General features: G+C 40.2%; 1 protein-coding gene across 30 annotated transcripts in view; it reads left to right on the forward strand.

The window, feature by feature from the left end:
* The window catches only part of NFASC (neurofascin), a 2,999,343-nt gene that overhangs the window by 1,265,834 nt on the left and 1,706,678 nt on the right, over positions 1 to 26,831 (forward strand). The window lies entirely within an intron of this gene.

A 26,831-nucleotide genomic window follows, 5' to 3' on the forward strand; every position in this document is an offset into this window, starting at 1 on the left:
ACACATGCAGCATATATTCATCTTTATTAGAAAATCATGGAAAAAAGACTTGTAGATTTATTGCCTGATTTAGATTTGCTTTGGATGCCACCTTAGGAAGAAAGGAAACATTAGTTCTCAGTGAAACTCTATCCATTTGAAAAAACAAATAGGAAGGTTTGCATTTTTGAAATGCTCTTAGCTGAATTGACAACCACCAGAAAAAATTGTTTTCCAAGATAGAAATTTTAAATCCACTGATGCCGCTGGTTTAAATAGAAGTTGAGTCAATGATTGTAACATGACAGTAATGATCAGAGGAGTTAGAACTCTAATTGAGGATCGAAATAGAAAAGCTCCATTTAAGAAAGCTTTAGAAATCTTCAAAGAGACTACAGGAGAGTTATACTGACCTGTATGAAAACTAGGGATGGCTGACTACTGAACTTTGATAGTTGAATAATTAGATCTGTTAATAAAAAGATCTGATAAAAACTCTAGAATGGAGAGAACAGGAGCTGGAAAGGGGTCTAAACCTTTGGATAATGCCCAACTAGAAAATCTCCATTTGCTACTGTACATTTGGTAGTGGCATGTTTTTGAGATGTTGATAAGATCTGAACAACTGACAAGGAAATCCAGACATCGCTGGCTAAAGTTAGAATCGGAGGAAACAAGTGGTTATCTTTATGGCTGTCTGGTCCAGTGGAGCTAGACTGAAGGGCTGAGTCAATAGATCTGGATACTTATCCAGTTTTCATGGAGGATGCAGTAGAAGGGGCCACAGGAATGGAAACCATGTTTGCTGAGGCCAAGAATGGGCAATGAGGATCACCTTGGCCTTGCACATTTTTGTTTCTTGTATATAACTGTTTATTAGAGGCAATGGGGGAAAAGCATAGAGAAGACCTGGAGCCAGTTGTGAACCAGAGCATCCAGTGGTGTATGTCCTTGCAGAAGGATCAAGGCAAAATAACTGATACACTTCTGGTTTAGATGGGATGCGAAGAGATCACAGCAAGATTGGTCCCACTGACTGAAGATCAGATTTGTCACTGTTGGACTGAGGGACCACTCATGAGGCATTAGGACAGATCTGCTCAGATTTTACACCAGAACACTGGATGACCCTGGGATATGCATTGCTATTAGAAAGCAGTGTGAAGACATTGCCCATTGCCAGACTCTCATGGCTTGCGGCCTAGGGGTATGAATGGGTTCCTCCTTTTGTTGATGTACTAGACTACCGACATATTGTCTGTCCATACCTGAATCACACCTCTGGGGAGCCTGTCTTGAAAATCCTGCAATGCAAGGAGGACTGCTCTCATTTCCAGAACATTGATGTGAAGATTGACCATGTGCCTGAACAGTCTTTCCTTCAAAAATGCCCCCCCACACACACGCACACACACACACACACACACACACACACACACACACACACACACACACACACACACACACACACATACAAGGGAAGCATCCATTGTCACTATTGCTAGTGGGGAATTCATTCAGAATGGTCTTCCAGCTAGCCCTGAAGGAGACATTATCCACCAAGATATGTGTTGCCTGCAAATGTTAGTAATTCTTATATTTGTGTGGAGTGGATAAACCATTGTACTGCTAAAATCCATTGGAGAATCCTCATATAGAATCTGGCAAATGGGACCATGAGAGTTATGGATGCTATGAGACCCAACAGGCAAAGGACTGGCCTTTCTGGTGGACAGGGGTGGTGAAGAACTTGAGTTGCAATGACACAGAGAGAAAGAACCCTGAACATTGGAATATGGAAAATCTGTAAGGTTATATCCAGATGGCATCAGATAAATTCTATCTGTTGAGATGGCATAAGCTGACTTTTGGAAATGTTGACAATTATACCTAGATCCTGCATCAGTTGGAGCAAAAGGTCCTGGCGGTGAGATAAAAGATTAATTGTAGCAGTGAGAGTCCATTCATTGACATATGGGAAACCCTTGTCCGTAGTGGGCGCAGATGTGCTGCTACCATTGCTATAACTGTGGTGAATACCCATGGGGCTGTAGTGAGTCCAAATGGCAGGGCTGTGCATTGATAGTGATTAGCTCCAAGCCTAAAACAGAAAAGTCTCCTTAAATGCCTCTCTATCTTGACATGATAGTAAGCATTCCTGAGATATTTTGAGCACATCCATTTATGTTTCTTCGGTAGAGGCAAAATGGATTGGAGCATGACCATCTGGAATTCTGTCTGCTTGACATACTGATTTAAATGGTTCAGGTCCAGAATGGTCTGAGATTCCCTGTCTTCTTTGATACTGAAAAGAACTGCAAGTAGACTTTCGATTCTATCTGGTCTATGGAGACTGGCTGAATGAGTCTTTTTTCTAGCAGCCTGGAAATTTCTGCTACCACAAGTTCCCGATGATTGGGTTGAGCATTGGGAATTTTTTTATGTTTGATAGATGAAAGGGCAAATGGTATAGAGTAACCTCTGGAGATTATGTTTAGCACCCATAAATCTGTGATTAAATTTTGCAGGCTTGTAGGGACAGAGATAAGTGTCTCCTGATTGCTTCGAGAGTGTAGCACTAAGGCAACCCTTGAAGGACACTGAAAGGGCTTTTCAGAGAATGACTCATGAAAGCCCTGGTTCTGCAGTCTGCCTCTGCCTCTAGGGCAACATCCATCATTGTTACTTCTGTGACAACATTGTGTCAACCAATGCCACTAAATGTGATGTATATGCTATTACCTAGTCTGTTATAATGAATATTCCACAAAACACAACTTTAGCACTGAGAGCATAGAGGGTTGTGCACTGATGTCTTAGGGCTGGGTCTCCATCCTCCGCACCCAGTTTAGACTGTGCACTGTTCACTTACAGAGCCACACCACTCTCTCTCTGTGAACTAATATCTCCCACTACCACTGTAGCCACAGTAACTGGCTTTCACTCAAAGTATTATTTTTCACATGCAGACACATGCACACAATTTCCAGGGAAGGCTGTTGAATCCTCCAATTCCACACAACTTTCTTCCTGGGCCTGGTAGTACTGTCAACACTCTGATGAAATTCAGAGACTTCCAGTTGCCTGTATACTCTGAATGTGTCACTTGATGTCTCTTTTACAGGTAGTCAAGTGAAATAGTCTCAAAGATGTGTCCCTTATAGTTTGTTATTCCTCAGTGTAAATGGTTACCCTCTTCTCAATTAAGCAATAGCACATACATACTCTTGTAATAAATAAATACCAGTAGCTTAAAGATAATTAAAATGGGTTCTAATAGTAAAGAGAATAGCACAAATACTAAATAAAATGTATTGAGACTGGCACACAAAGAAGATTAGAGCAAAATTAACTGAATTGTCTCCAGCCTTGCTAACCTTCTGGCATTGCTCAGAGGTCCTGCAGTATCTTGTTACATCGTTTGCAATCACTGGATAGTAAAAATTCTGCATAAGCTGTCTTTTAGTACATTTTATGCCCACATGGCCTGTAAAAGAATATCATGAGTTATTGCCAGGAGTGCCAATTGCTAGGCCTTGGATACTACCAACTGCACTACTACTACTCCCTGTAGCCCTCCTTCAGGGATCCATTCCCTATATAACAATCTTTTCTTCCAAAAAACAGACTCCTCTGTCCTTGAGTATCTAGAGCTTTCTAGTTACCTTCCTCAAGTCCTGTAAAGTAGGGTCTGAGAGCTGAGCCTGTCTCAGCTCCTCCTAACTGACCCTCCCCATTTCCCCTTTCAGAGGAGATCTGGTACTGTCTGCCAGTGGTGTTTCAAGTTCAGACTGACTATTAACACTTATGAGAATCCAAGTACCTTTCTCCTGTTGTAGCTCAGATTTATTTATTTATTTATTTATTTGACATTTGTTAACCGGGTTGGTCCAGCTGAGCACAGGCCCATTTTCAGTGGAGACCTGAGGAGATAAGCTCCAGCAAAATGTACAAATTATTCAATTATACAATTTTCACAAAATTGAGTAATAATAACAGTTATACAATAATCACAAAGTTGAGTAATAGCAAAACAGAAAAACAGACAAAGTAACACTTATAATAAGACACATAGTAAAGTTGGTATGCTATTTACAGTATATACATAGAGGACTTGTAACAACTAAAACAGGAGAAAGATTCTTATGTGGTAGGCATAAATTACTGAGAATATACCATCATCTGATTTTTATGTTTGTTCAGTAAGAGGTGTCATATGCTTAAGGCATAAACTGCAAGAAGGTGATTCTAGCGGTAGATCCAATTAAGTTGGGTTCTGACAGGGGCATCTCCATGACTTACAGAGGGAACTTCGTAATTCATTTTTGAAGCTATTTGTGTTTGGGATGCTACGTAAGGTGAAAGGGAGATTGTTCCAGAAATGAGACACACAGGATTTATATAAAACTTTGCAGATTATTTTGTTGGATTTGTATTTTTATAGAAGGAATTTATCAGTACTACATAGTGAGTGTGGAGGGGTATAGTAAGTCACAATATTGGAGAGGGAGGGACAGGCAGTGTGTTTGTTGAGTAGATAGTGAGTTATTTGGAGTTGTGAGGGTTTAAGATGGGGGTTTCCATTCAGTGAAGCTTTTTAGAGCAATACAGCGGTGAGAGGTATTAAGTGGGTTAGCTTCAAATTTAGCAACTTTGTTGCAAGTCTGTTCACATTTGATAAGGAGTGAGGATCGGAGATTTGTAAGAACTGGAGCTACATGGAGAAGGGTCAGAAGTAAGTTGGCTTTCTTGTTCAGATACAGGAGACTTAGTTTTTCTTTTTTCCTTTTTTTTTTTTTTTTTTTTTTTTTTTTTGATGAACTGCTTTATATGTGCATCAAATTTTAGTTGATCGTCTATTGTCATTCCAAGTAGTTTTGTGTGGTGCTCTACTGTAATGATGGTTTTGTTAGAAGAGGAAATTGTGAAAGATTGTTTGAGACGGTTACTTGATTTAGGGAGAAAGAAGAGAAGTTTAGTCTTTTTTGGATTCAAAATGACTTGTTTTTTTTTTGATTAGCCAATTTTCTATAGAAAGGACAGATTCTTGTGTGAGTGACTGAAGTTGTGATAGTGTGTCAGAGGTGGTGATAAGTGTGGAATCACCGTATTGTATAAGGGTAGAACGAGAAGTTGAGGTATAGAGGTCATTGGTGAAGATATTAAAAAGAAAGGGTCCCAGGATGGAGCCCTGGGGAATGCCTGTATGAATGGGTAGAAAAGTAGAAGACTGCCATATGACTGATTGTTCTCTGTTTGCTAGATAGCTGGAGAACCATTTGAGGGTGGAGGGAGATAAATGTAGGCTGGCAAGTTTGGCTAGGAGTATGGAGTGGGATACCATGTTGAAGGCTTTCGACAGGTCTAAGAATAGACTTGAGACCAGTTTGTTATTATAGCATGCTTCAGCAATAGTGTGAATGAAAGATAGAAGAGCTGTGGAGGTAGTATGTTTTGGATGAAAGCCAAATTGTATAGGAGTCAAGCGATTATTATGGATGAAAAATTTGAGCATTTGAGAATGTATACATTTTTCTAGGATTTTAGATAGGGGGAAAGGATAGCAATGGATCTGTAGTTGGAAGGATCAGTGAAATTACCTCCTTTGTGAAGAGGTATTATAAAGAAATATTTCCAGATGTCGGGTATAGCGGCTTCTTTAATGGATTATTACCAGGTCACTGCTTCCACCCAGCTCCCCCTCTGTATAGCCAAAGCATCAGCCCAAGATAGAAGTGTAGGGTTTGGCTACACCCCCCCATCTGCTACACCCCCCCATCCACTGCCTTCCCTACAGGTTTGCCTCCATGTCTGGCTACATGTAACAGCATGCACACAATGTTCTGTACTGTCAAAATAATTTCTATTAGGACATCAGCAGGAATGTCCTCAAACACAGCCACCTGCTTAGTGCCTTGCCCTACTTCCCAATCCAGATAGACAGTGGCCAAGGGTACCTAAAAAGGCTTCCCACTTAAGGCTGTTATTGGAGTGGACTGTCCAGGCAAGTATTGATCCTTCCTGACTACTGCAGGTTTGACTATAGCTATGTCTGAGGCTGTGCCCCTTTTGGCAATGACCTCCTTTCCTTCTACGAGGATAGGGTACAGACTTTTTTGATAGTTGGGTGCAGCTGTTGCCTTTAAATACCCAACCACTGTTGCACTGCTAGTCTTGCTGGATGCTTCTTGAGATATTTGTCCTTTCCCCTGCCTTAATGGACAATGAGACTGTACATGCCCCATTTGATACATTTTAAACATCTAACCCAAAACCTAGACATGTACCTGAACCTGTAGCTTCCCCCTTGTCCTGTGTAAGCTGCTGGGATGCCCTTGGCTGCCCCCTTGGGTTCCCTTGTACTACTGTGGCATTCTGGGTCCCCCTCCTATGCACTGGCAACCTACTAGCTATGTAAAGGTCTTCTGTCCTCCTCCTCTCCTCAGCAGTAGTACACTCCCAGTCTGCCACCTATTTCCTCATGTCTTCCAGCATAGTGCTAAGGAATTGTTCCCATACCAAAAGATATGCAAGCTTTTCAAACATGGTAACGTTACATCCATTCACCCATCTGTGAAAATACAGTCAGTCATACTTTCATCCCTTTCTCCTGTATTCTGTAAAGTTTTTTCTATACAATTCTGGAGTTAGCTGATAACAAGCAAACATTCTTTAACTTTGACATAACTTAAGTAGCCAACATCACTATGTTTAGAAACTGCATGCATTGCTTTACCCATGAGCAAGGGAGATAAAAAGCTCACCCATTGCTGTTGGCCAGTTTGGTGCTGAATACACACCCTCTCAAAGGCCCTTAAAAATAGTCTACATTATCACCCTCCTAATAATGAGGAAAAAGTTGGCTACTGACCTGGGCTTTTTGGGTGAACCCCCCCCCCCCCAATGACACGTGCTTCTGGTGTAAGAGGATCATCTACTTTTTATGCTGATGCTGTTTTTCACACTCATTTGCTTCCAGTTGTCACATTCACACAGCTGCTTCAAGTTCCATGTACTTCATTTCCATTGCCAGTCTTTGTAAATCCAGCTGGGCTGCCAAGTCCTCCTGAGATGGAACAGACTGTCCTGGTTTGTTTCCCTGAAGATTGTCTCCTAGCTGCACACACTCCTGCAGATTCTCTCCATGCTGCACTGTGCACAAAGCTGTGACCATCTCCTCCTTGGACATATTGGCTTGCTGCACTACCCTGGCTTTACACTTCTTTGCCAGCTGAGTCACTGATATTTTAGCATACTTGTTAGCAGAGTTCATCTTCTGCCTGTTTCTAACTAGTCTGGCTAAAAAATAAAATAACTGCTGTGCACACAACTGTCTTAGGCTGAATAATTCACGTTCTAGTTTCCCCACCACTGGGCACCAAATATGATGACCTCATGGCAACCAGTGCCACCAAATGTGAAGTAGATGCTGTTACCTAGTATATTTCAATGAATAAGCCACAAAACACAATGTTGATATTCAAGCACAGGGAGAGTGAGCACTACTACCCTGGGTCTGAGTCTCCAACCTCCACACCCAAATTAGACTGCACACTGTTCACTTACAGAGCCACACCACTCTCTCTGTGAACCAATGTCTCTCAGTTCCCCTCTATCCACAGTAACCGCCTTTTACTCAAAGAATTATTTTTCACATACACACAAATGTGCACACAATTTCTAGGGAAAGCTTTTGAATCCTCCAATTCCACACAACTTTCTTCCAGGGCCAGATAGTACTGCCAGTACTCTGAAGCAAGTTAGAGACGTCCAGTAACCTGTATACTCTGATTGTGCCACTGGATATCTCTTTTACAGATAGTCAACTAAAGCAGTCTCAGAGGTGTGGCTCTTATAGTTTGTTATTCCTCAGTGTAAATGGTTACCTACTTCTCAGTTAAGCAACAGTGTATAAATACTCTTGCAATAAATAAATACAAGCTACAGTAACTTAAAGACAATTAAAATGGGTTTTACTTAAATAATAAAGAAAATAGCACAAATGCCAAATAAAATACACACAGGTTGGCACACAAAGAAGACCGGACCAAAGTACAATGAACAGAGATAGAATCCATACAAAAAAAGCTAACTCCAGTTATCTAAGTTTCCTAGCTAGATGCTACAAGGAGTACTATACCTTAAAATGACAAGTTGGTTGCTACAGATAGGATGTTCTCACAGCAAGTCCACTCTTGTCTCTCAACATTTCATTATCGCAATTATACAGCCAAAGTCCTTGTGTGACTTCATTGTTGTTACTGATAATGGTCATAAACCAGCTAGCCCCACATCCATTACAACACTATGAGTTTGTCCGAATACCTTTACATCTGCTTCTTCTTTAATTGCATCCCAAATGGGCCTTAAAAAGTTTCATTGATCATTGCATTCCAGTGCTGTTTCATCCTCATCTGTTATCTTAGGAGAAGGTGCCATTCTGTCTGTGAACTAGCCCCTCACTCTGTCCTTTAACATCTGGACAAACAAACGTTTTCACTAGGTAACATATACATTGGAAATCAACATGCCAGAAACCGAAGAAAAAAAAAACAACATACAAAGAGGAATTAATACATTTTGCTTGCTTCAGCATAGCATAAGCACATTTCCCATTCATTCACTTTTAGCCTGACATCACTTCCGGCATTACAACTTTCTCCACTGCCATGAGGGGGTCTATCACCATAAGTTTCCTGATAAGGACTCTATGACTTCCTGAATCACATCCTCTTCCCAGCCTGCTGATTCCTAGAGCAGGATCTCTGGGATGTGGAGAAATGCATGCTAACACAAAACCTTGTATTATAGCAACTTTTTAAGTTTATAAGGGCAATATTTAAAATTTGTCCCCCATTATTTTTGGCTTTGTCCAGATTTCTTTTGCTAACAAGTTGAGAGATATGGTTTGCACATCTGCTTTCTGTGAACCATCTAAGGGGGAGAATCAGAAGGTTCAGAATCAGACTGGGAGCATGTAAAGCAGGATGCCCGGGAAGGTCATGAGACTGATCGTCCCTGTCTAACAGAAGGCTGAGAAACAGAAGCCGACGCCAGTCGGGGTTCAGATGGCACTGATGTAGAAGAAAGCACCTTTTTCCTCAGCCTTGAAAGGACCTGCTGAAAAACCTCAAATGCTGAGGAATCCATAGGCTCTGTAGACTCCTTGGGCATAAGGGAAACCTTGAAACTGATGGGCCTCAACCCTAAAGTTGACCTCTGTGCCGAGCTATCTAGCGCTGAAGTGTCGAGAGAGAGAGATGGCTCTGAAAATTTTGAGGTTTAACCCATTCCCTTGTGTCTTGATGACAAAACCTTGGCTTAGACACTCCTCTGAATTCAAGTAGGTCAGACCCAAAAGCAATAGGAAACCTGTTAGCAAAGTCACCTGAACTATCAGCTCTGGCAAAGGTGTTACCAGCACTGACAGGCAGACCAGTTCTGGATAAAAAAACTGAGGAGGAGTAGAGGGACTGGCACTCTGTATATTACCAGAGGACACTACCAAAAGAATCTGGGCTGTATCTGTTTTCTGAGAAATCTTCTCATCATTCTGTTAGCATTCTTTTCAGTTTGACGTCTTGAAGACTGGGTGAACAATGCAGTCGATGATGTTCAGGAATATGTGTTCTGTAGAATTAGAAAATGTAGTCTGGAGCTGACTAGTTCCAGGGAAAACTGGGACCACGCAGCTCCTAGAGTCTAGGCAGTTCTGGATCTGATTCTCCTTGACCTTGACTTGCCTGGATTCCTTGTACTTCTCCCTCTCTGCCATCTCTTTCGATTTTTTGTCCTTGTTTCTTGAAAGAAGCAGGGGCTGCAGACATTGCCCGGGGAGGAAGGCGTTCTTTGACAATTGATTTCTCCCGTCTTGTTTACATGGATCTAATGAAGCACAGGCTTGACATGCAATATCCACATGGGCAGCCCCTAAACAGTAGACACAGAAAGTGAGTGTGGGTCTTGGGTTGGCAACTTGTGCCCACACTCGGTGCCCTTTTTGAAGACTGAGAAAAAAGGAGAGAGAACACACACACACACACACACACACACACACACACACACACACACACACACACACACACACACACACACTCACACACACACACACACACACACACACACACACACACACACACACACACACACACACACACACACACACACACACACACACAAAGAATGGCTGTATACAACTAACTATCTAAACCTGCTAAGAGACTCACTAAATAACAATTTTAGCACCTTGAAATAATTGTCAACAATTTTAGACAAGTTTAATAATAATATTATCTACTTTACCAAACTATAGAACTCTTATCTAATACTAATATAGCATTAATAACCTATGCCTACCTAATCTAGAATAGAAAAACACTCAACTACAATAGTAACCACAACCTAATGTCTAGTAAAACTAGAGAGGGAAATACCCTCTCAGGGAGGAGGTTTTATAAACTATCCGCAAAGTATGCAAGAAGATGGAGCCTTCAGATGCATGACTGAACACTTCAAGCAGCAAATAAGATCTGAAGTAAAAAGATGGAGACCAGGGAAGTGTAGGTAGGGGAGCAGTCAGAGCCGTGGGACTGAAGAGCTTCAAATTCAGTGCCGAGGTTGGATCAGACAACCCACAGCTGAACTGAATGAAAGCAGCAGACAAAATTGGATCATACATAATATAGGTTTTGTACCAAATGAATGGAGAACAGCTACACTCATTCTTCTACAAAAGGGAGGACCTTCCACAGGCTCAGGCAGTTACATACCCAGAAGTCAGACCAGTCTCATATGCAAAGCCATGGAAAGAATTATCAATCAGGGCATAAGGAACCTCCAAACACTGGAACCTTCTCAGTTTAGATTCATCAGGAACAGGTCATGCTTAGACAGCCTGGTGGAGTTTTATTTTTTGAAAAGGTCACCAAAGCAATGGAAGAAGGCAAAATCGTATACATCTCATACAGTAACCTGGCCAAAGCCTTTGACACAATTCCTCACTCAGGCATAATAGATAAGCTAAATAAATTGGGACTAAACCCTATGTCACCTATTGGATTGCCAAATGTCTCAGATAGGATTTAGACAATCAAAATAGGGGATGTTACCTTCACAAGGAGACTAGTCACCAGTGGAGTCCCTCCTGTGCTGGGACCTCTTCTGTTTGGCATCTACTTTTCTGCAGTAAAAGGCAATAGCAAAGGGCTCTGGCTGACTAAGTTTTCATAGGACTGCAAGCAAAGACTTAGCCATCCTGCTGTCTCAACTAACTAAATGGTGGCAAAATCATGGACTGAAACTAAATGCCAAAAAAATTCATTATCGTATCCTTTGGGAAGTCATCTATCCCAGAGAACTACTATATTGACAGTACACCCCTAAGATCTGACCCACTTGTTTGGGATTTGGTAACTTATGTGGACAGTGACCTAACTTTTGACCAGCGTGTATCTATCATTGTAAGAAAGTCCTGTCCTTCTATATTGCACAGCTTATTTTATTTATTGTATTTGTCTTTTGGTAACCGGGAAAGTCTGACTGAGACAATGTCCCATTTCAGTGGAGGCCTGAGGAGGAAAGCTCCACAGCAGATTTAAAAACATTTTAACAGTAGGTGATGAGTAATTATATATAAGGGGAGAAAAGCCCCACAACAAATTAAATATTTTACAATGAGCTGGGGAGAAAGGCTCCTCAAAACACACAAATAGATTTTTACAATAGCTGATAAATAAATTATATACAAGGGGAGAAAATCCACACAACAGGTGGAACGCAAGCAGATTGAAATACATTTACAGAGTATTAGTAGGATAAACAATGATCAAGAATACAATATGAACTGTAAGTGGCAAGCCAGTTTACAGAAGTGGATAGCCTCTATCAAGTAAACTAATACATAGTTTTTCAAAGTATTGACTGTATTTCTAATAATGTATGGAGGAGACTTCCAAAAGCAAAAACTAGTAAAACTTGTAGCCTGGGAACAAAAATGCTGGCAGCGATATATTTAATAACTGCTTTATTGTAAGCGCTTTCGGCTCGGACCTTTCCAAGATACCAAGACGATATGTTTTACTTATGGGTAGGTGACCATAGTATTATACCTGATTTTATCAATAAATTGACTGAGAAAACTTCATTTTTAGAATTCACCTATGAATCAAGTAATAAATCTATAAGTTTTCTTGACATTCTTTTAGAGAAAGATGAGTATAATTCTTGCTTCAAAAGCAGAATATACAGGAAGCCTACATACTCTAACATATTCTTGCATTACACTAGTTGCCATCCTCATCATCAGAAACGGGCTGTCATCAAAGGGCAGATGGTGAGAGCCGCAAGAATGGTTTCTGATGACATTCAGTTTGAGGAAGAATGTAACTTATTGCAAGATATGTTTCTCAATAGGGGTTACCCTAAGTACCTAGTTTCATCTATTAGTAATGAAGTAAAACACAAAAGAAAGTCTGGTTTCTATCTTCCTTTATTAAATCTAAGAGAAAGATTGGAACAAAATGTTAACTGTATATTAGTTGAAACTTGTAGTACTCCTATAAGTGAGCCTGCCAACACTTTGGTATCTTGCATTAATAAATTGCCATTTAATATTAGCTTCTTGCATACTTTTTCAACTGACCATGATAAGATAAGATACATTTTATATAAAAATTGGGCTCTTATCAAAGGCAATGAAGCACTGTTAGGAATTTTGGGTGATAAACCTATATTAACATACAAAAGAGGTTCAAATCTTAAAAATATACTTGAAAGAAAGAATGAAATATGTAAAACACATTCCAAGATCAAGGGGATGTTCAAATGTGGTTGTTGTGCTCAGTGTAAAAATATTTTGGTAGCGAATAGTTGTGTTATTAACAACATTAAGTATAACATTAATTCTAGATTTAATTGTGAATCTCAAGCAGTAGTCTACGCAGCCTTATGCCAATCCTGTAAGGCATTTTATATAGGCAAAACGGAGCGTAAATTCAAACAAAGAGTATACGAACACTGTTACGCCATTAAAAATAGGGACGGTAACAATGCTCTAGCAAAGCACATTCTCTTTAACCCAGATCATCATTTTAAGTTTATTATATTGCAAAGAAGAATTAATGACATTAGAGGGGGCCCATGGCAAATTAAGTTAGAAGTAGATGAACTTAAATGGCAGATTTTGACAAATGCCCATTTATTTCCAGGGCTGAATGATGCACTTTCCATAAAATGTGTATTGCATTTATTGTCTCTTAATAGGAAATGAATTTCATAAACATGCATGAATTATTATTATTATTATCACCTTTTTAAAGTATTTTTATTTTTTCAATGTATAAACCTTATTACTTAGATAAGGTAATTTTCATATTAACATGTAAAATATTTTTTAATTGATAGTTAAAATAGATAATGTGTTTTATGGTATATCATAAGGACAAGTATACCAGTATTAAGGCATTCCGCTTTAAATTTTAATTGATGTTTCAATAGATTAATGTATTTAAATGATGCTTGATATCTTTTCACTGTTTTTTGTCTGAAGAAGGCTTGGAAAGGTCCGAGCCGAAAGCGCTTACAATAAAGCAGTTATTAAATATATCGCTGCCAGCATTTTTGTTCCCAGGCTACAAGTTTTACTAATGTATGGGGGAGAGAAATAAAAGTATGTTCTGCTGCCAAAATAGAGTAATATAATGAGATGAGGAGGATTAATGAGCAGGTGGGAAAATTAAGGACATGGAGAGAGAGTTTATTATTAGAGAGATGAGAATGCTATGAAAGGACATTAGAGTGGAAAATAAATAGTAGAAAGTGTCTGATGAAGAGGTAGAAGAGAATATATTATTAGTATGGAATCATTAAAGTGAGAGCTTCTTTTTATGTTAGGCGATTACTACCTGGTAAGATATGGAGGTGTTAGTGAATTAAGAGCGAGAAAGGCATAGTTGTAGAGAGCTGGTGGTTATGCATCTATTTTGAGGGTTATGCAGGTACAGGTACAAGTACAGGTATCAGATAGATTTTTTTTAGATTGAGCCTAGATCTAAGGATGTCATTTTTCCCACTTTACTTGGCCTTCATTAGGCCAGTCATTGAATATATCACCCTTTTTGGCATGTATCAGTCCAACACATGTAAGAATTGGAAAGTCCACAAAGATATCTTACTAAAAGGACTAAAAGTATACAAGGTCTAAACAAAGTGTCCTACATGGACCAACTCAAGTCCCTGTCACTCTACTTAGTATCCTACAGACTGCTAAGAGGTGGCCTGTATCTGGCATACAAGGCATCCTCCGACCCACTACTGATAGTTTTACTGTACATCAGCAAGTCAAATGGCATCAGAAATACTCAGTCTAGGGATCTAAACCTCTTCTGCATCATCAACAGAATGGTTTGAAAGAACAGGTATATTTTACAAAGGGTACCACAGACTCCCCATTCACATAAAGCAAAGTTCATCCTTGTCCATTTACATCAGCAATGTAAATATTTGGATAGGAAACAGAAAATGTACCCTAAGACTGCCCCTTGTACTACTAATTGACAAAGACATCTCCTAAATGCTTTACCCCATGCATGGATCCCCTAAAATTATCTATGCTCTGATCCCAGTTATTCTCATTAGGGGTAATATATAATTATGGACCATGAGATGAGTAAGGTCAGTCTATAACCAAATGGGATAGGTTATTTTAGTCACAAACAACTGAAAATGACTGGGCTCATAAGTAAGCTAGCCAATTACTTACTTATGAGCCCATGAGAAAAATAGAATGGCTTCATGCTCGAATAAATCCAAATACACTTAAATTCGCTGCTGTTTATATATTCTTGTTTTTTCATATACAAGCACTACAGATGTCTTATGCTCCTTCAGCATTATATTTATGGCTCCGATCCTGATTTATAATAGTTAGCTTTGCAGCTCTAACACTTACGCATCTCTCTATCACATAAAGCTACCGCGTCCCATCGGATGCGCTTACACTTCAGGATACTAGCACACTTTAGATGATTTTGTTTTAGGTTTCTACCTATGAGGATATGTACCTTCTGTTTTTTGTTTGGCTTTTTACACACGCTTCAAAAGCTATATGTCACTTGGTCTTTAAGTGGTTTTGTAACAGATTCATCTGTGTTTTTATTTGTATTTCTACAGTAAGGTTTAGTTAGGTTTATAAAACCATCTAACTGATTTTATTAAGGTTTTAAAAATACAAACAATGCTCATAATAACTATGCATTCATATCGGTTCCTTAGGTAGGAAAACTTAGAATTGTTTTTTGTATAATTTATTGTAGATACTTTTAACTAGTTCCCGCCTAATGAACTAAGTTTTCGGTTGCGATGGTAACCGTAAAAATGTCTTTCTTTATGACATACTAGTTTGAATTTAGATGAGCAGGGATTTTATTGCTTCTTATTTATTTAAATGTAGTACTACTGATGATATGCAATAAGTTTTTTAATTATTTGAAAGTTAAACATTCTTTAGCTTACAAGTTGCATTAAGAGTTTTGTATAAGCTATATTTTAGACTTTACAAACTTTCATAATGACTGTAATGCCTCTGACTGCTTGATAGTATTGCCGCTTTAAATAACAATTGAAGTACCTAATTATATAGGGCTTGGTTTTTAAACATTGTATTATTTAAGCACCTTTATGTAGGGTTTTCATTTGTCTGATGAAGCGTGGCTGTGACCACGCGAAAGCGCTTACCTTCACTAATTATACCTGCAATAAAGAAGAGTTTTACACTTTTACTACGGCTACCGACAGTCTTTTGGAATTGTGACTTTTGGAACTGTATCTTGGAATAGTATCTGCATTTCATTTTACTAACTGACTACATCGTGGTGAGATCAGGTTTCTGCTTCCTACTAGGCTTAAAATGACCCACAAGGGCAGCTAGCCAATTACTTACTTATGAGCCCATGAGAAAAATAGAATGGCTTCATGCTCGAATAAATCCAAATGTATTCTAACACAAAGGTGATACCTATGAGACTGTAAGTAACAGCATTTTATATTTTTCTAATCAACAAATTGGATGTAATCCATCTTCTGACTTATTTTGTTTCTTATCTTTGAAGTCAGCCTTAACATGTTATTCAACGGCCTCTTGTAGTTTATTTATCACTAAGTTTAGTCTTAACAATAGAAGAGAAGTTTACTTCCAGCAAAAATATTTAATTTCAGACAATATATTTTGACAATAAGAGAGAAAATTTTAATGTTCAGTTCAGATTACTTATCCTGTACAAACATTTCATTAACAATAAGCAGAACTTTGTAGGTCTGCTAAATATCCACATTTTAAATGTATTGATCTTTCATGAACATTTCCTTCACAATAATAAAACATTTATATATATGGATTTTAAACTAGTCTTCTCAAATAAATTTTAGCAATATTTGCAATAGAACAAATAATTCATTGCGGTCATTGTATATTCCTGAGGAATAGCAAGGGTCAGAAATGTATTAAATCATAATAATATATCAATAGTAAATGTATAAGACAGTGATTCTCCAAGCCTGAAAACTGTTTTACCCACAACAGAGAACTGTCTCACTGTGTATGCATGTATTTGCGTGTTAATAGTTTCATATGCTTTAGTTGCACCTTTTGCTGGAGTGGGTTAGTTTCAGCGTGTACCATTTCATAGTCCCAGAATTGCAACGCATACCTTTTTCTTAAGTGATTAATTAAAAACTTTTTCAACAATTTAATTTTTTCCATTATATCTTTCCATTGTCCTGTTATACTTTAATGTCTCTGAATTTCATTCCCATTCCCAAAAAAACATATTTCCTTTGTGGTATAATATATCCAATTAAAAATATATATCTGTTACATTCAAGTGTTAAAAATATAATATAGTTTATTGTACTTTTGGAGTTCAACCTGAACTCAATTAAGAAGAGTAGTATATATAACAAGGAAAAGCGAGGTTTAGGTTCAGCAAACCCAATACTTTTAAGCACTGTTGTACCTGTTCCAGGTCTTGAGAAGTCAGACAAGGAAAAAGAGAGATTGGTGAGGATTTTACTTTGTAAGAAGTATTGAGAGTTGTCAGCAGAAAAAAAAAAAAAAAAAAGGAAGGGAAAAGTTGACTGAAGCAAATGGGGAATTCATAAATATAATGAATATAAAAGGGAAATATTATGATGGAAAACTGAGTTGGAACTTATACCAGAGGAAATGTGTGACAGGTACAAAATAATTACAGGGAATATTTTATGTAGATCCAAGAGGAACATTTAAGAAGAGACAAGAAGAAAATTGGAGAAAGAAATGTGAGATTGGGGAAATGTGGGAATGGAAGGACTTTGTGGCATATAATATGGAATACTTTATATAAAACAGACCTTTTTACTGGCAAACAGTAAAAAGAAAGATTGCCTCATATATGTGTAAGTGAAGAAACAGCTGACCATGTTCTTTTAAAATGTATGAGAACTGTCAGTTTTTGAAAGGGAACAGAGCATTTATGAATAAAGAAGGAAACACAGGATATTAAGTTAAACATGATTTATATTTGGGGAATATAATGAGATGGATACAATTATTTTATATGTATGCCCACTGTAGAAACTAAATACAATGAATTACTGTTTAACAATATGTGGTATGTTAGTAAAATTGTGGCAGAAATGTTTTTGTAAAAGAAAAGATTTGAGAGGTTTGAGCAAGTATTAAGATTTTCATTGTTTCATTGTTGTGAAACCTTTGTGTTTGATTTGAATTTTTAGGCAAAGTGTAAATACGATTTATTAAAAAACACTCCTACTGTTTTTCATGTGTCTTGGGATCTTTTATATCCACCTGAAATACCACCAGCCGCAATACAGGCAGATGGATTCTTAGTTTAATGTCTGATATGAAGGAGGAAAGACGTGGGGATGCATCATGTGTATTGCAGAGTCAGTACTGCTTTCACACACTACTGTGTCCCACCCCCTATTTCCTCCCTGTTCAGTTGTTCCTCTCCAGTTTGCCCTTTAACAATGCAATACAGCTAAATCATATTCCTTCCACCTTTCCCTGTCATCTGATAAAATGCACGTTTGCATTTTCCTCACACTGTAGCTCGTCTGTCCCCTTCTCTTACTTGCCTACTCGGTGCTGCATGCTAACTACCAAGGTGCAGGCAGATATTTGAGGCCAAACTTGTCAAAAACTAACTTGATCCAAATTCTTGACAAGATAAAAGGTTAAAAGTAGTTTTGTTGAAAGACACACTCACTGAAAATGCACACATTACCCATACTGTTTCTTCTTACAAAGCCTAGGGGGGAACAACAGCCCATTACACTCTCCATGGCCAAAAACACAGCCTGTATGGGACTGGATAACATCTGAGGCTGCATATTAAATGGTGTAAAATAGGACCTAGTGGAACCACTTGGCACTCTCTTCAACCACAGTCTAAGTACTGGCCTTGTACCAGCAGAGTGGAAAACAGCAATAGTAATTTCCTTGCACAAAGGGGGGCCATCAACTGACCCTGGGAACTATAGAACCATAAGCCTAACCAGCCTTATCTGCAAGGCCATGGACAGAATCATCATGGACCATGTCAACAAAGACATATATGACCTTCAGACTCTTGACCCTTCTCAGTTTAGCTTCATTAAGGGTAAATCATGCTTATTAAATCTGGTGGACTTCTTCGAGAATGTCACCAAAGCCCTGGATGAAGGCCAAACAGTACATACAGCCTATCTTGACTTAGCCAAAGCCTTTGACAGAATCTCCCACTCAGGCATCATTGAGAAACTCATCCAGCTTGGAATTAACCCATATGTCACTAGATGGGTAGCCAACTGGCTCACCAACAGAACGCATACAGTCAAAGTTGGGGATTCCACCTCTACCATCATACCAGTTACTGCCTGGAATCTATTTCTCAGAAGTCCAGGTGAAAATAGATGGCCTGTGGCTTACCAGATTTGCTGATTACTGCAAACTGGGTTCAGTCATTGAGTCCCCCAAAGATGCTGACATACTACACAAAGGGCTCCCTTCTGTATGTACCTCATCAGACATCTGCAGCAGCTGGAGAGACCTCAGAGGATGTTCATCGTGCATACAGCTGCAGTCATAACAGATGGGTTCTTCTGCCATCAGGTGGGTCCTCGGTCGGCCAAATTCCAAAGTCTAGGTCCGGCGTTGGTTGTCGTCGCTTCTTCCCTGACGTCAGTGCGACAGTGGTATAAAAGAACCAGCCGATGCCATTTTCTTCAGTCTTTCTTGCCGTGCGGTGCCCGAAGCAGAAGCAGTTCGCAAGTGCCAGTCGGCCAGCTCCTGAAATTACGAAAATTTTGAAACCGAAGTCTTCTTGAAAGCTAAGTACCCCATTGGGGAAACTTTTCTTGCCTCAGACCGATGTCAGACAAAGTTAATAATTGTATTTCATGTGGGAAGCAAATACCACATAAGGATTTCCATTCCCTCTGTATACCTTGTTTAGGCCCAGACCATGACGTCTCGGTCTGTCACTTTTGTGCTACATTCAACAAACGCACCATTAAGCGTCGGGCGGAGTTCGCCCAGCATTATTTTGGAAAAACATTTAACTATATTATGTCGTTGGATACTCCGACTCCAGTTTTGTCTAAAAAACGCAAAGATAAGGACCGACACACGAGTTCCGCGGCCTCTACCGACACCACGCCAAAGCCGACTACACGTGGTCCGATTCTCAGCGAGGCACCTATGCAGCCCCTGACTACCGACAACACTTCATTGGCGGTGTCCCCTGTGCCCGAGGTCACAGGCTCCTCGGCCCACACCCCGACTACAGATACCGAAGCCACTCTTGGCGTTGAACCTCAAAATGTGGACAGGTCTACCTCCACTCAAGGTGTCTTCGGACCTTCCTCTTCTTTCTCCATCAAGGCTTTCACTAAGTCTAAAGCAGCCATGCACTCTAAGAGACAAGCTACACAGGGCCCATCTCCAGGCCCCATGCCTAAAAAGCAGATGCTTAAAATGGCTGAGGATTTAATAACTCTTATCAGGGGTTCTCAACCCCCACCGGACAAAAGGCCCAGAGTGGAGGAAGAATCCCCCTCCTCTGATCAGGGCTCCATTATTTCAGAGCACTCTGATGATCAGGAACATTCTTACTCCCCTTTTGAAGACTCTGATGCGGAGGAGTCCATTCCTTCTGTATCCCCCCCAGAGGATTACTCATTTGGGGAAACTTTGCATACTTTAAGGGAACACTTCCACTGGGAAAGCCAAGATTATTCAGATTCCAAGAAAAAGCTTAGGGAATTTCTCTTACTACCTCAGCACAGGCCTCTGGCTATACCTCCTGTCTTGGACATCCTAGATGATGTTTACTCGGAGGCCTGCCTTAACCCAAACTCTCTGCCTCCAGCCCCAGTTAAGCCTGACAGGTACTACAGGGTTCCTTACTCACACCAATTTCTATACAAAAGCCATGCTGCTGACCCAGAAACCATCTCACAGGGCCCCAAGGGAATTAAGGCCTCCACTGCTAAAAATCCTTTACCTTCCGAGAGAGATTCCAGATCCTTAGAAAGGTGGGGAAAAATGGTATATACCTCGGCTATCTTAACCATGAGGGCCTTAAACTGTCAGTTCCATATGCTAAAATACCAACCGTTTTTGTTATCACAATTGAAAAGTAAAATGTCACAACCTGAACAACCAGACTTGAAGGAGTTGCAGGATTTGATGCATAGTGCAGAACAAGTGGGTAAGCATACCTTACAATGTGGTTTTGATGCTTTAGAGGCCTCATGTAGAGCTGCTGTTACAGGATCAGTCATACATAGACATGCTTGGCTCAAGGAACAAACCTTGCCTGATCATATCAAAGCTAAATTACTAGATGCCCCTCTTCAAAAGGATGTATTATTTGGTGCTAATGCTGAGGAGGTATTAAGGAAAATGGAGGAAAAGGCTAAATCAATGCAAACTGTGAAAGATTTTCTACAGGTACAACCCCCATGTTTCAGTAGAAATTGGCCTTCCAAAAATTGGTCCTTTCCAGCCACGGACAGACCCCAAAGAGGCAGATACAGGCGCCCAAGGGGAAGAGGACAATCCCAAGGATCGTTTAGAGGCAGACAATGGCAAGCTCCTACACAAAGAGGTGGTGAGGATAACTCGCAATCATTCAGAAAGCAAGCCCAATGACTTTCTCCTTTGCATGCCAAGCAAGACTCAAATGGCAGCCCCCTTAGGAGGAAAGTTGGCATTATTTTCAAAGAATTGGCATATTGTCACAAAAGACAAATGGATCCTGGACATTATAAACAGAGGCTACAGATTTCATTTTCACACCCTTCCAAAAATGAGAGTCACGCCAAACCTGCCACACAATCAAAGGGCAGAGGCACAAAGGCAAATTACAGATCTCATAGACATGAAAGCTATTCAAGAGGTACCTACGCACGAACAAGGTCAAGGTTTTTATTCCAGGCTATTCCTGGTACCAAGGAAGGGAAAAGATTGGAGACCTATTTTGGACCTGTCCATCCTAAACACATTTTTACTTGTACCAAAATTCAAGATGCTCACTCTACAGCAACTTCTTCCCATGCTGGGCAAGGAGTCTTGGCTGGTAACATTGGACTTCAAGGAGGCATACCTGCATGTCCCAATCAGACAAAATTGCAGAAGATACCTCAGATTTCTTGCAGGTTCAACCCATTATCAATTCTCTGCATTGCCCTTTGGCTTATCTACTGCACCCAGAGTATTCACGAAATGCCTGGCATCAGTAATTGCCTACTGCAGACTTCAAGGGATACAAATATACACTTATTTGGACGACTGCCTGATCCAAGCAGACAGCAAGCACATTCTTCTGAAACATCTGGCTTATGTAATAATGTTGTTGAGCTCTCTGGGATACACAGTCAACAAAAAGAAATCAAGGCTAATACCCTCTCGGAAGATAATTTTCCTGGGTGCCAACTTGGACACAAACACCCAGATGGCCTACCTCACGCCAGAGAAGCAGGGGCAACTAACTCAATACTTCAGAGCACTAGCAAATTGCACCAGGCTGACTGCAAGGAAAATCCTGCAGGCTCTGGGATTCATGGCATCTTGCATCTTACTAATCCCATGTGCAAAGCTGCATATGAGGAAACTTCAATGGTACCTGAAAAACATATGGTCTCAACACAGCCACAGTTTGGAAACAGTAATACCACTAATTCCATGTCTGCAAAAGGAATTTCTGTGGTGGGCTCAAGCATGCCAAACAAACACAGGTCTTCCATTCAGCAAGCCTCAAGCAAATCAAGTCATCACAACAGACGCCTCGGACTACGCCTGGGGGGCGCACATGACAGATCGGTGCATTCAGGGCAAATGGTCCCAAAAAGAAAAGCACCTTCACATCAATCAAAAGGAAATGCTAGCAGTAATAAATGCTATTATAGCTTTCAAGGACCTTCTGCAACCAGGTCAACTATTGATAAGAACGGACAACACCACAGTTATGTGGTGCATAAACAAACAGGGAGGAACACATTCATACCCCTATGCAGACTGGCCATGTCACTTTGGAACATGGCCATGGACTTACACATCGAACTACAAGCACAGTACTTGCCAGGCAAGGAAAACACGCTGGCAGACAACCTAAGCAGAAATATGACAGATCCACACAAATGGAAGTTGCATCCTACAGAAATAATCCAAGCATGGGGAAGGCCAGACATAGATCTCTTTGCCTCCCACAAAAATCACCAATTGACAAAATTCTGCTCAAGGATTTTCCATCCAAAGGCCTGGAGAGTGGACGCTCTCTCTTTCAGTTGGACATCAATGACAGTTTATGCCTTTCCACCTCTTCCTCTGCTGCCCAAAGTTCTATTGAAAACCAGAGCAGACAGACCAAAGATGATTCTCATTGCTCCGGACTGGCCAAGACAACACTGGTACCCACTGCTGAGGAGCCTGATGCATTCCCCACCATGGACCCTGCCTCTAATGCCTCTTCTTCTGACTCAGCACAGCTTCAAAACTCTTCACAGCCAGCTAAAAACACTCAATCTAGCCGCATGGAAGATTCCTTAGCATCACAACAGACCCTACTCTCCAAGGAGGTGCAGGATGTCATTTTGGAGGCCAGAAGGCCGTCAACTAGAAAAGCTTACTCCGCAAAATGGAAACGGTTGTGTGTCTGGAATGAGAAAAAGGGACAGGATCCTGGAAAACTGAATTTACCTCAAATACTACAGTATTTAGCTGAGCTGCTAAGCAGTGGACTTTCATTCTCCTCCATCAAAATCCATGCCTCAGCCATTTCTGCAGAATACAACACTGATCCACCCTTATTCTCTCACTCTCTCTTAAGACAGTTCCTCAGAGGGGCTAAGAATCTAAGACCCACAAGATAACAACCAATACCTGCTTGGGATCTCAATTTCATTCTGGAAAATCTGACCTTGCCTCCCTTTGAGCCAGCTGCCTCATCAGATTTGCAATATTTGTCCTGGAAAACAGCTTTCCTTCTGGCTATTACCTCAGCTCGTAGAGTTTCAGAACTACAAGCTCTCATGGCTGTGCAGCCTTTTATCATCTTCCATCAGGACAGAGTTTCCTTACGAACCAACCCGTCCTTTATGCCTAAAGTGGTATCCAGGGTAGCTTGGAATCAGGCCATACACTTACCTACCTTTTATCCTAATCCTCAAAACAAAGGGGAGAGATTACTACATTCCTTGGACATCCACAGACAACTACGTTATTATCTGGACAGAACAAAGCCTTTCAGAAAATCAGAACAGCTCTTTGTGTCCTATGCTGTAGGAGCTCAAGGAAAGCCAATTTCGAAACAGACAATCTCGAAATGGATAGCCCACTGCATACGCTTTTGCTATTCTTTTCATGGCAAAACTGTACCTACAGGCATCAGATCTCACTCCACAAGGGCCACAGCTACCTCTGCAGCTTTCCTCAGAGGAGTTCCTACCAAAGATATTTTGGAAGCAGTCACTTGGAGTTCCGTGCATACCTTCTCCAAGCACTACCACCTACCATTATACTCCAAAACTAGAGCAGGCTTTGCCACTGCAGTCTTGCAGGGCATCCTGGCTCCTCCTAGTTCCACCTAGTGCCTACCACCCCTTTCTTAGCTTTGGGATTCTACCCATCTGTTATGACTGCAGCTGTATGCACGATGAACATAGTACAGTTTTGTACCTACCATAAATGTAGATGTTCGAGTGCTAATACAGCTGCAGTCCAGGTTTCCCTCCCTCCTTCCTCTCTTGGGACAGGCCTATAGGCTAACACATCCTCATACAACCTGATTGGGGTATTCATTTATGGTGTATTTGCTTGCAACTACTGTATTTTGATTATATTGCAGTGCTTTATTACACAAATTTATGTATTGCCTTCCTTCTGGGGGCACCTGACATCTGGGGCAAGAAAAACTGAAGAAAATGGCGTCGGCTGGTTCTTTTATACCCCTGTCGCACTGACGTCAGGGAAGAAGTGACGACAACCGATGCCGGACCTAGACTTTGGAATTCGCCGACCGAGGACCCGCCTGACGGCAGGAGAACCCATCTGTTATGACTGCAGCTGTATTAGCACTCGAACATCTACATTTATGGTAGGTACAAAACTGTACTTTTCTCACCAAGAAAATTCAGGGCCTTCCACACATGGCCTACATGGGCAGACTGAAGTCCCTGTCACTGTACTCTGTATATTATAGACTGTTGAGAGGCGATTGGCGATTTGTGCCTGGTCTACAGAGTAGTTTCAGACCCTGCCCTAATGGAAATGCTGTACATCCACAAATCAAATAGGACAAGATTCACTCACTCTAGGGATCTTAGCCTAGCCTGCGACATTAACAGGACATACTGGAAAGACAGATATGTCTCCCAGAGATTGTCACTCCTCAGGAAACTCCCAATTCACATACAACAGAGCTCCTCAATTACCCTATTTAAGTGTAACTTAGACAACTGGATGGGAGACCATACATTTACCCTGGGGGTGTCACCTATGTCCCTTTTGGATAAGGGTAGTCAGTGATGATCATAGACTTACCCTGCAAGTATAGACCATACAACTTGGTCAATAAGGGAACAAGGGTAAAACATGGCCAGGCTTATGAAAGCCCTTGGGCCAATAGCCTAGTAACCTTCTATGAACCTATGAACCTATTAATCTGTAAATCTAACCCCAACAATAAAAGTAATCAAAATGACAGAAATAACATCAGCCACGTTTCAAATGTAACCCTAATCCAATACCAATTCTGATTTCAACCAGAATGCCAAGTTTAATGCTAAAGTCATATTTGACTGAATGACATCTTATTCAAATTCACTGAACACAGAAATCAAATGCAGTAATAAGTATTTATCCAGTCGGCCAGAGAACAAATCACCAGATCCCTTTCACTAGCAGTAATTTTGCCATGTACATGGGCTACAGAAAGACTCTTGGCTTTTGAAAGTTGTCAGTGTTCTCATTCAGGTCTTAAAGGGTACTTATTCTTTCAAAGAGTTCATGAACATGACCCCTGCAACTTTTTAAGTCATGCATTTTTTTTTAATTGTTCTGATAAGATGTTTTCCACTGATAAATATTACAAAAATAAAAAAATGCAAAATGCAAGTGGGGAACACGGAGAAAATCTTTTGTAAAATGTTCATAGAATTTTAAACTGTTTTTGCAATATAAATGGTTAGATGGAAAAGATTTGGTAAGGTATTGGTTTATATTTTTGATTTAACTTAAATCAAGTATAGATAGTGGTCTTGCCTTATAGATATCCCTGGTAGTTTTGTTGCAGATCCTAAAAATAGACTGCAAAACACTGTCTGAAACTATTTGTAATTTGATTATTAATGGCAAATGAATGACAGTTCAGAAATGTTTGCTGAAGCCCTGCCATTTATAATATTTTCTCAAGATGAGGAAATCTACATTGATGTGCACAATGCTGACAGCTTGTATTTTCAAGTCAATTTTCATTTATTTTTCTACTTGATTTATGTGTGACATTATTTCACTTTGTAGCCTTATTTTAGTTTTACATATTTGTTTTTGAATATTTTTGACAGGGCTAGTATGGGGTTGTGCTGACATTCTGGTTCAGTGTTCCGCTGTGACATGAAAAAGGAGTTATTCTGACTGAAGTCCAGTTATAGTAGCCAGAGCAGTATGTGTGAGAAAAGTACAGCTGCATATCTCATACTTAATAGTTTCATAGGATGATACTAGGCTATTGGCCCTGAGGCCGTTATAAGCCTAGCCAAGAATTTCACCCATGTTCCCTCAAAGTCAGCACCTGTTTCCCCTGTCCATCAGGGACACAGGTAGGATCCCAGGGGTATATTTTCTGTTTCCCAGAAACAGCTGTAACAGCTGATGTTTATAGAATACACTGCTTTACTGGCATTCAGGTTATAGTACCCTGCTACCCTTCTCTGCCCTGCTACCCTCCTCTGCCAGTCTACTAAAGCTCAGAGTCCCTCCCACTGCCTGCTTGTCTGCAAATGTGATGGACATATCACCTGGTAGTACAGGGACCGTCTTACACACTCACAGAAAATACCTTTCTAGGGTCCCACAGGAAGAGAAGATGGAAACACAAACTTTGAGATCACAAACTATACCAAAACAAATACACACTACAATAAAGGCAGTGGAGCAGTGATCAACATCAACCCAAACTCTAAACTATATATACACGCACATACATACATATATATATATATATATATATATATATATATATATATATATACATATATATATATATGTATATATACACAGACACACACACACACACACACACACACACACAGACACA

The sequence above is a fragment of the Protopterus annectens genome, chromosome 7.part0 (assembly GCF_019279795.1).
Source record: "Protopterus annectens isolate FY-2018-M chromosome 7.part0, PAN1.0, whole genome shotgun sequence".
Taxonomy (NCBI): domain Eukaryota; kingdom Metazoa; phylum Chordata; order Ceratodontiformes; family Protopteridae; genus Protopterus; species Protopterus annectens.